Below are 12,059 nucleotides of genomic sequence, written 5' to 3' on the forward strand. Positions count from 1 at the left end.
TTCTCTACACTGGATGCTTCCAGTGGCTTCTGACAGATACCTCTAGATCCAAAGTGTCCCAAACTGAATACCTTCATTATACCAGTAGGTCAGTTTTGCTTCTTCAGACTCCCCTTTGGGATATCCTCTGCTCCTGAAATCTTTCAAAGAGTGATGAGTTTTCTCCTAAGCGACCATGAGGGCACAGCAGTCGTCATGGATGACATCTTAGTGTATGGTTCTTCATTGGAAGAACATGATCAGTGATTGAGCTGTGTGCTGCAGACCATTAGAGAGTCCGGGCTGAAATTAAATAAGGAGAAATGCCATTTTAGGAAGGCTGAGTTATGCTACTTTGGGCATATTATAAATGGGGATGGCATCAAGCCGAACCCTGACAAAATCCTTGCTATTGAACAGATGAGAAGTCCTTCCGATGTACATGAGCTGAGACAAATATTGGGCCTTGTGAATTATGTGGGCAGGTTCCTTCCAGATTTATCCACAATACTACACCCTATTACAGAGTTGTTAAAGAAAGATGTTGCAACAGCGAAAATGACCAGCAGACCTCAAAGCGTAAAGCAATAAAAGTTCTTTATTGGAAACGTTATGTTAAAACAGCGTAAAAAGCTTGTATTCCCATATGACAAATGATAAGATAGGTCCTACGCGTTTCGGCAGTCCCCCTGCCTTATTCATGGACTTAAAACACAATGGTATCAAAGCTCCTTATATACACCTGTGTCCTCAGGTGTAGAAATCACATGTCATTACTTAAAGGGATATTTACCTACTCAAACTTTTAGTAACACGCAGTCAGATGATACATATATACATGGTGAGATGAAAATTGGTTAAAGTGACAATGCAGATAACATATTACTACATATGAACCGAAGTTCTATATTTTAATAAACAGGCCACATTTATTCGATCTAAAACTTGAAAACCATACCATATTGAGCATTGATCCGTGACCCACTGCCTACACATAATTGCAATATTATATAAAAGTAAATATTAATATAAACTAGGGTAATAATTTAATATACATCCCTTATCTAACACCCAGCAGAGGAATGAAAGAAATCTCTATTCACTACTGTCTCTTCAATACTCAACATGAAAGGAGGTGAGGGGAAATTAAATATTACTTATTGTTGTAATTATTATGTAAATCAGGGCAGGAATGTAAGCAAACCATAGATGGACCACCTATAAAAAAATGGTGCCTATTTACTCAAAGGTATGGAAACATTTAGATCTCCATAAAGCATTTAGAAACTTATATTCTATGTTTATATAGTTATATGCAAAATAGTGCTGCAACACATATGTTATAACACCTGATAAGATATAGCAAGAAAGAATGACTAGGCACTCATACTAATGTTTGCCATGGCATAATTAAACTGGTTAATGTTAAAATGTCTTAATTCAAATGCCTAAAAAGAGCATTAGTGATGAATATATTAGGTTTTTTTATGACATTAATTCAACGTTGATGGGTCCAAAAATTAATAACATCCCCATCAATGTTGAATCCAAAAAGTCTTCTGGTCTTTAGCTTAAAGATCCAAAAAGCTTCCCTGTATAGTAATATTTACTTTTATATAATATTGCAATTATGTGTAGGCAGTGGGTCACGGATCAATGCTCAATATGGTATGGTTTTCAAGTTTTAGATCGAATAAATGTGGCCTGTTTATTAAAATATAGAACTTCGGTTCATATGTAGTAATATGTTATCTGCATTGTCACTTTAACCAATTTTCATCTCACCATGTATATATGTATCATCTGACTGCGTGTTACTAAAAGTTTGAGTAGGTAAATATCCCTTTAAGTAATGACATGTGATTTCTACACCTGAGGACACAGGTGTATATAAGGAGCTTTGATACCATTGTGTTTTAAGTCCATGAATAAGGCAGGGGGACTGCTGAAACGCGTAGGACCTATCTTATCATTTGTCATATGGGTATACAAGCTTTTTACGCTGTTTTAACATAACGTTTCCAATAAAGAACTTTTATTGCTTTACGCTTTGAGGTCTGCTGGTCATTTTCGCTGTTGCTGTATCCTTATCATTACCAGCGTACCTTGGCGAGAGCTTTCATCAAACAGGCTGCCCTGATTGGTCCGGATAACGAAGCACCGGATTGGCTGGCGTTTATGCTGCTGACAACGTCGGAAGTATACTCACCTGTGGCTTGGAGTTTACTTGCAGTGTAAAGAGTGTGTTGGAGGGACTGGCAGAGTGACGCCCAGAGAAGGAGCTGTGATATCTCTGCAACCGCAGAAGTGGAGTCCCGCACACAAGGCAAGGGTATTCGGGTGAGTGACTTTTTGCTTCTAATTGCCGCAGATTGTTTGGAGCTGTTGGAGGGGACAACTGTTGACTTTAAAGAAAGATGTTGCTTGGGTCTGGGGACCTTCACAGGAAGAATATTTTGTGCAGGTCAAGTCCCTGCTGGGGTCTGCCCCAGTGTTGGGGTTTTACGACCCTTCTAAAAAGACTGTGGTCAGTGCTGATGCGAGCAGTTATGGGTTAGGGTCCGCCCTCCTGAATGAGAACAAACTACCCCCCATAGCCTACTGTTCCTGTACACTGATGGCTACTGAGTCGAAATACGCCCAAATTGAGAGAGTGCCTGGCTGCAGTTTGGGCCTGTGAGCGCTTCCAGCGTTACCTAGTAGTTTTAGAGAAATTTAGTCTGGAGACTGACCATAAACCGCTAGTCCCTCTAATCAACTCCTATGATATTGACAAAACAGATTAGATGTGAAAGTGTATGTAAATTCAGTTCTGGCATCCAAATCCATTTCATCAGGGAAGCTAGAGCAAATAAGGAGACATATTTAGATACTGATCTTGAAGAAGTTATTAAGTACTGTTACGGTACCAACAGGATACCAAGGGTTAACACCAGATGAACAATGTCCTGCATAGGGAATCAGCAACTCACAACCCAGCCAGTTTTTCCCCTCAAACATGAGACCAGGCTTCACATCAGGTTTAAAACAGAATGACATTTATTAAAGGCTAGATGCCTAGTATTTATACAGGTTTGACCCCATATGGGGGGGTTGAAAGACTGTTGTACATTAGATGGAGGGAACACGCCCTTTTACATGATACAATAGAATACATTACTTTACTTAGGCAGATATCAAGTTAAACATAAGACACAATGGAGTCCTTATCACCAACAGTCTGACTCTGGAGGTGATCAAACAATGGAATTCCTATCACTAACTAAATTATGGCTGGAGCCAGCAACTTGTATTTAGAAAATAAAGTTAACGCTTTCAGTCCTGACCGAAGGGTCCGTCACATAGCTCCCCCCTTGTGGAACACTCCGGCAGACCCGGCTTGACCCTTTGGCGGGTCAACCTGGGGATGACCGGACTAGGAGGTGGTAGGCATGTCAGTTTTCCAGGACAATCCATCTGTATTCCCGTTATGAGAGAGAATTCCTGTCCATACAAACAAGGGTTCAACTTCCTCAGTGCCCAGACTAGGGCTAAACAGTCCTTCAAAATCCCATCAGCTTCTTTACGAGTTTTCTGTACCTGCTCTTTATAGGTATCCACAATCCCTTCATACTGACATAGGGTGCCCTTGAGTTGCTGCACCTCTCTATGAGCCAGCGTCAGCTTCTCCTCAAGTGTCACTAAGTTTGTCTTTAAGGTTTCATGTTCCACTCTCAAGCTGGTGTTTTCTGCAGTCTGTCGGTGCAGCTTGTCTAGCAGAGATTCCTGTTCTAAACGTGCTTTTTCCTCTGCGCTCCTCTTCTCCTTCATCAGCGCATTGTAACGGGACTTCCACGTATCAATAGCGGATAGAGATTTACTGAGCTCAGCGTTCTGGGGCTTAGCAGCAGGGGGGTCAGTCTCTGCTGCACGGATCTGAGCACGGGTAGGCACAGGGTTAACATCAGCAGGACCCATGGGAGCATAGGCAGAAACAAGGGGGGCCAAGTCATTTCCAAGAAGAACATCAGCAGGTAAGTCCTTCTTGACCCCCACATTCACAGGTCTAGTGCCCACTCCCCAATCCAAATGTACCCTGGCAACAGGTAGGCGGAACACATCACCCCCTGCTACCCTCACAGCCACAGTGTCTCCAGTGTGCTGTTTCTCAGACACCAAGTTCTTTTGAAGCAAGGTCATGGTAGCACCAGTATCCCGTAGACCACTGACCTCCTTCCCATTCACTTTAACCAGTCGCCGGTTATTCCGGTGGGCAGCTTGCACGGGGTCTGCTTCATGTAGGATGCCCCAGCATTCTTGCGCCTCTACGTAGCGGGCCGCAGGCTGAGGGTTACGTGTGATTCCGCCGGCAGGTCTTCTCCAGGACTGTGCTTGGTTCGCTGCATTTAGGGGACACTCTGGTCTTTTGTGCCCTAGTTGCTTACATCCAAAGCACCGAATCGGTTGTGAGTAGCCCCGCGAATTGAACCGGGTTCTCTGAGGGTAGTTCGTGGCCGGAGGCCGTGTGGTATAGCAGTGCGCCGGGGTTTGGTAACTGGCAGCTGCTGGGGTGACTGGGGGTCTGTACTCCACTCTAGCAGGGGGCTTAGTGGTAGCAGTGTCCAGTTTGCGGGCATCCGTATACTCATCTGCCAAGCGAGCCGCTTCATGCAGGGTGGAGGGTTTACGGTCCCGAACCCACTCTCGAACTCCTGCGGGTAACTTGTCGAAGCAATGTTCCAACAGGAATAGCTGCAGCACCTCTTCCCCAGATACGGCTTGGCACCCCGCTATCCAGTGAGCTGCTGTGCGGTGCACCTTACATGCCCACTCAAGGTAGGAATCTCCAGCTACTTTAACAGTGTCTCTGAACCGCCTCCGGTATGCCTCCGGTGTAACCGCATACCTGGAGAGCAGAGCCTCTTTTACAGTATTATAATCCCCGACTTCCTCATCTGGAATGGCCCGAAAAGCCTCACTGGCCCGGCCGGATAATTTTCCAGATAATATCATGACCCAGTGCTCTGCGGGTACCTTGTGTAGTGCACATTGCCTCTCAAAATCCGCAAGGTACCCATCAATCTCTCCTTCTGTTTCCAGGAAGTTTTTAAAAGCTGCAAAATTTAATTTTCTCTTTTCCACTGGGTTTGCTGCAGCGCCGCTTTGGCGAAATAGGTTGGGGCCATAATATGCCCGTCTTATTTTAACCGTCCGATCAAAGCTTGCTTCTTCAGGGGTTCTGTCTGATATGCTGGGCCCATTGGTTCCTTCTGTCCCTGGTACTCTTTCCATCTTAGTCAGTATTGTAATAATCCCCCTCTTCCTGAGGTTACTGGCTTGTGTAGTTGCTCTTCTGGGCGATAAGGTTCATTCCGTCGCTTGCCACCAATTGTTACGGTACCAACAGGATACCAAGGGTTAACACCAGATGAACAATGTCCTGCATAGGGAATCAGCAACTCACAACCCAGCCAGTTTTTCCCCTCAAACATGAGACCAGGCTTCACATCAGGTTTAAAACAGAATGACATTTATTAAAGGCTAGATGCCTAGTATTTATACAGGTTTGACCCCAGATGGGGGGGTTGAAAGACTGTTGTACATTAGATGGAGGGAACACGCCCTTTTACATGATACAATAGAATACATTACTTTACTTAGGCAGATATCAAGTTAAACATAAGACACAATGGAGTCCTTATCACCAACAGTCTGACTCTGGAGGTGATCAAACAATGGAATTCCTATCACTAACTAAATTATGGCTGGAGCCAGAAACTTGTATTTAGAAAATAAAGTTAACGCTTTCAGTCCTGACCGAAGGGTCCGTCACAAGTACATTAAAGAAGGTTGGCCCAAGAGCCGGGCAGCCTGGATGTCTTTAAGTTCTTACCAGTCAGAAAGGTCGCAGCTCACGGAGCTGGATGGGTTGGTGCTGTTCCAGGACCGCATTGTTATTCCTGTTAGCATGCAGCAGGAGATGTTAAGCAGGATTCATGATTGCCACTTGGGCATTACAAAGTGCAGAGAAAGGGCAGCTATGGTGGCCTGGGATCAGTTCCGACATTGCAAGCCATGTGTCAAAATGTGCCTTTTGCCGGGAACGCCGGCCTACTCAGAGAAGGGAGCCCTTGATTTCTACTCCGCTGCCTGCAGGCCCATGGCAGAAAATAGCTGCTGATTTGTGCGAACTGCACAGGAAAAAGTACCTAGTCGTGATTGACTACTATTCCAGGTATTTGGAGATTGCACCCTTGAATGAGATCACAAGTCAAGCCGTTATCACTCGTCTCAAGAGATTGTTCACCCAGTGGGGCATACCAATGGAGTTATTGAGTGATAACGGAATGCAGTTTGCTTCCACGGAGTTCAGTTCTTTCAGCAGAGAATATGACTTTGTCCATACTACGTTGAGTCCACATTACCCACAGGCTAATGGAATGGCTGAAAGGGCAGTTCAAACAACAAAGTTCATTTTGAAGCAATATGAGCCGTACCTAGCCCTCTTGTCCTATAGGGCAACCCTCATTCAAGCCACGGGTTTTAGCCCGGCACAGCTGATGCTAGGACATCAGATTTGCACCACTTTACCCTCTGTGGGTGTCTTCCAGCCATCTAGCTCTGTTCCTCGGGACGAGGTCCTTAGGAGGGATGAAGAGGCAAAAAGGGGCTATCGATTCTTCCACGACAGGGGCAAAGTGTCAGTTAGACTGGATGATGAGAAGAAATGGAAGACGCCTGCTACGGTAATTGGATGCTCTCCAGAACCAAGGTCTTATGTAGTCCTTACTGATGGAGGGACAGTCACACGTCGGAATCGAAAACATCTTCAGCCAGTACCTGAGAGTTTGGGACTTGATGCCTCAGTACCACCGCCGGTGGGATGCCCTGTTTTAAGAGGGGTGCCTCAGCAAGATCACAGCGGGGATACTTCTTTGCTTCCAGCAGACTCTCAATCACCTTCTTCTGTATCAGAGGACAGTTCGTGTAAAATTACATCAAGTAGAAGGGTGGTGAAACTTCCCGCCCGATATCGGGATTAGAATTAGTTAGTGACTGGAAGTATGGGCAGAATAATCCCATGGTCACTGTGGACTAGGGTAGTCTACCCCGATGTTCAAGTCAGGATTGTATTTCATGTTGTTTATATATATATAAATATATATATTCTCTTTAACTTGTTCTTTGTTGTATACCTTGTTATTTGATGTATTCGGGAAAAAAAATGTATGCTTTATCCTTTGAAAAGGGGGAAAATGTGATGAGAGTGGGAGATGATGTCACCGGATGGGGGCGTGGCCTGGGGCCGTTATTGTCTATGTTGCAGTTACTAAGTCAGATGTATTGTGCCAGGTGTATACTTCTATGCTCTGCAATAAAATAATGTTGTACCTTTTATGCTGTGTCCTGCATCTCATGACAGTCACCAAACAAAGAATTATTAGTTAAGGGATGTCTTGTCCATTAAGCATCGTGCTATCATCAATAGCCGCAGTCATGTTCACAAAAAACAGTTGGAAGCAAACCGCCAGGGTCCCAGCTCAGATGCAGTAAGAGTGTATAGAAACGGTTGATAGGTAGCAAGGGTGCTCACGAAGGTTGCGCTACTAGCGGCTGTGGGAATCTGTCGATCTGGGTGGAACCTCCTGCTGCAGACCCCATCAGCATTTGCTTCATAGCTATCTGTAGTAGAACAAAAGTTGGTCGTCTTACATCTATAAAGCCTTCACAAACCCTCAACCAGGCAGCACAGCCTTCCATGTCACTGTCTGTTTTTTCGGTCCCGTTGTCCCCAACTACAAGCTCCACTGAAGCAGACTCTGAATCCCTCTGTAGTGTATTAGGGGTGGATAGGAAACATCGTAGATCCAAAGCACTACTTTTTTCAAGCTTTTCATTGTCTCTCAACTGGGCAGCCCTGCTCGTCGCACCATCATCTATGTATTCAGCCCCATTGTCCCAAACAGCAAACTCCTCAGAAAAATGCTCTGACTCCCTCTGGGCTTTATTAGTGGCAGGCAGTGAGCATTGGTACCCCAGGGCTCCCTCATTTCCCTGATCAGCCGGGAACAGCTCAGACAGGATGGGTTGTTGGGAAATGTAATCATCGCTAGCATTGAGCGCCAAGCACAGCTTCTCTTCAAAAGGTAGCTCTGTGTACTTCCAATAGACAGTGCAGCTCCTCCAAAATATACACAGCAGTCTCCATATTTCGGCAAATGTTAGGCAGGCATATGAAATAAGATGTTTTATAATGGTGTAGAAGTTCTTGCAGTGTCTTGCAGGATATCACTGCCTAGTAAAGACAGAGACACTCTGAGGCAGGAGCCGGGGGGTTGAGTAATAGGCCGCAACCCTTGAAATATTCTGGTAGTCTGAATCTGGTATCAAATCCAGAAAATATTGGTATTATCCAAAAGAGCTTTCTTTGTTGTAAAATCTTTAGTAAAAAGTAGTGCTCGATGTAGCATTATACAGGATATTTTATGCAGATTTGTGCTGAGATTTGTAGCAGCAAACAGCCTTGTGACCTATCATGACCGCCGCTCAAAAGTCCCCCCACGTTTGTGTTACACAAATACAATAATTTTATATGCTGACTGTTGAGATTGACAATCTGACTGAATCATTAAAGATCAGGTCAGTTTGCGTATATGATCAGATTAATAGCAACAGTGATAGAGTAAACTTTTTTATTTTTTGCAGTAATCAGTTATCATTGCTTTAAAATAGGGGATGTAAAAAGAAACAAGAATTTGCAAATTAATTGACTTTAGCTGGAAGATTTACCCATAAACAAATATCTAGTGAATATTTTTTTGCTTAGATAACTTGTTTGTGTGAACACATTTAACGTGCGGAATGTACCTAATGGCTAATTCTCAATCTGCACACATTACTTAATGAAGACTTGTTAGCTATTATACTTTATAGTAAGAGATCAGATTTTATACTGAATACCCTAAGGGCTAGATTACAAGTGGAGCGCTAAATTATTGCACGTACGCGGGTGCACGATAATTAACCAGCCATTACAAGTTAATTAGTGTTCAGTAAATTAACCAGAGATCCGATCTCTGGTTTATTTTCTAAAAGTGCCCCAAATGCCCTCAAAATAGAGGGCATTATAGTTTTTTTATTTAAAAAAAAATAGCGTTTTTTAAAAATAAAAAAACATACTGCACTAGGGGGTCTAAAGTTGACAGGTGTGGGGTGTTAGAAAAAAACAAAAAACAACGGCACTGAAAAGTGCATTTTACATAGCGTTCTATGGGAACTGTGTGTTCCCAGTAAATATATATGTATATGCTTATATACATATATATTTACTGTATGTGTTAATATGTGTATGTACAGTATATACAGGGGCTATATATATATATATATATATATATATATATACTGTGTATATATATATATATATATATATAAACACATAAATATATATGTATCTAATCATATACATATATATTTACTAACTACTGCTCATCGCTGTGCTACTTACCTTCTTCACTGCGACGGCATCAGAACAAGGCTTCCATTAGAGCCTATGGAAGCGCGCTCTCGTGAGCGCAATGCTTCCCATCAATGTCCTATAATCACATATTGTTAATTCTATGGCAATATTTCTTGCCTACTACTTACTTTTAGTAACGTTTTAATAGTATGGACAACAAGAACCTAAAAGTGCTACTGGAACCATTGTTTACTAATTTATACCAAAAATACACTGTTAAAGGGCCAGAATAATGAAAAAAATCATGCATATTCGTTAAAGCCTTTAATTTTAAGGGACCCTACACTATAGTGCGGTTAACCCCAGCAAAGGGGTTAATCACACAGTAGAACTGTCGCTTGGGACCCACTGAGCACTGCTAGTCCCAATGTGCAACTAGCGCTACTGACTGGATCAGTGAAGGTTTTCTATCAGGGCCAGCAATGCTCTGTGGCTCCCAAGCAGCATTTCTACTGTGTGTTTAACCCATTTGCGGATTAAACGCACAGTACCAGATTACAAGTGGCGTGCTATTTAGCATTTTCACGTATTACTAGTTGAAAGTAAAACTTCAGGACTGTGGATATCACGACTGCGCTAACTTCTGCTCCCAATAGACTTCAATGGAGCACGCACACTGAAAAAAAAAACGTTTGAATTGTCTTGTGTTCATTTTTGATGATGACTTATAAAACACAAGTGAACTAATGTGTGCTGTGTATTGCAGATCCCTTCAGCACACACAGTGAATCCCAGAATTATATTCGTCTTACAGATGAAACAATCGAGTTCCTTTGATACACTCATTTGAAAGACTTTTCCTAATCTAAAGATAATAAAAGATGTTCTGTACGCAGGACATAAATTGAAAAACCAAAAAGCAAATAGGATACGTAGTTAGGAGCATATTGAAAATATTAGCTGCTTAATGAAGGAAATACCATAAATAAGTTCAAAAGAGAGCTAGGGCTATTTCTAGATACAAAAGGGGATTTAAGGATACAAAAAAAAAAGATAATTTAAGCACTGCCAAAAATGATCCAATGTTATTGTATTGGAATTGTATGGGGTAGGAGGTAGTGTTATGAAATTTTCTTATTGTAATAGGAAGAATTAAAAAAAATTGGTAATAGCATAGGGGTCGATTCCAATCCTATGGATCCCGTTTATCATTTTTCACCAACCGATTCATGTTTTTTAAGTTCTGAGTGATCACATTCCAAGTAATTATCACATTTGCGTATTGGTTTAAGGGACACTAAACCCACATGTTTTCTTTCATGATTAAGACAGAGCATGCAATTTTAAGCAACTTTCTAATTTACCCCTATTATCATTTTTTCTTTGTTCTCTTGCTATCTTTATTTAAAAAGCAGGAATGTGATGCAAAGGAGCCGGCCCATTTTTGATTGAGAACCTGGGTTATGCTTGCTTATTGGCTATCCATGGTGGTGCTGAACCTATGGGCTGGCTGCTAAGATTTACATTCCTGCTTTTAAAATAAAGATAGCAAAAGGACGAAGAAAAATTGATAATAGGAGTAAATTAGAAAGTTGCTTAAAATTTCATGCTCTGTCTGAATCACAAAAGAAAAAATTTGGGTTCAGTGTCCCTTTAAAGTTCAGATAGGATCCCAGGAGATAGCGGGAAAATCACAGATACAATGCTTGCACAGCTTTTGTGATCATAATCCTCCCGACCACAGGTTTTGCACTTATTTTGGCAACAAAATGGACACATCAAATGCAACACACAATTGGTGCTGATAAAGAGCAAAACTAGACTTTTTGACATGTTTCTGTGTATTCCAACCAAGATGATTTGGCATTATTCTATTATCTTGCGCATACATTCTGAAACAACCACAGGTGCCATTTTAGATGTATATATCAAATATTTTATATATATATTGAACCTATATTTAGCACTATTGTATAGTCCCTCAGTAGTGGGCTGGACAGACATTTACATATGTATATGTATTTAACAGACAGATAAGTGAAGTCTTGTACTGCTAACGTGAACTGCAGGAAATACAAAAAAATGGAAATCGCCATCTGTACAGTGAGTTTTTAAAATTTCAACCTGAGTGTTTTGCAACTTTGGACTATGTTTAAAACCTTGTCACTTAGGCCCTGATGTTCAAAACATCGACAGATCAATGAGAAACTTCCTTTCTTGACTCATTTTCTACTCTTTGGCATTTGGCTGTGGCAGGGGGCCCTATTTGAAGTGAGCCTACACAGTGTAGACAGTGCGCTCACTGAAACTAAAAATAGTTTCCATATAGGCACACTCCAAATATTGCTGGCGGGACCTAAGTTGCACTTCATCTATGCTAACTACCTTAGGCGATGTATTCTCGTCAGTTAATAGCTGGCGAGACAAATATGTCCGCTACCCTCTTTACAACCTGCACTTCGCTGATTCGAACATATCGCACTGGTGTCGATATTTCCGGATCAAAATGCAGCCTACTCCCACTAGCAAGCCCCGCTAACTCCCCCTGAACGCCTATACCTAGGCCACATCTAACCTACACTCCCCCTGACTGCCACCTACATCACACCTAACCTACAAATCCCTGGAACACCCGCATACACTT

The sequence above is a fragment of the Bombina bombina genome, chromosome 8, assembly GCF_027579735.1.
Source record: "Bombina bombina isolate aBomBom1 chromosome 8, aBomBom1.pri, whole genome shotgun sequence".
Lineage (NCBI taxonomy): Eukaryota > Metazoa > Chordata > Amphibia > Anura > Bombinatoridae > Bombina > Bombina bombina.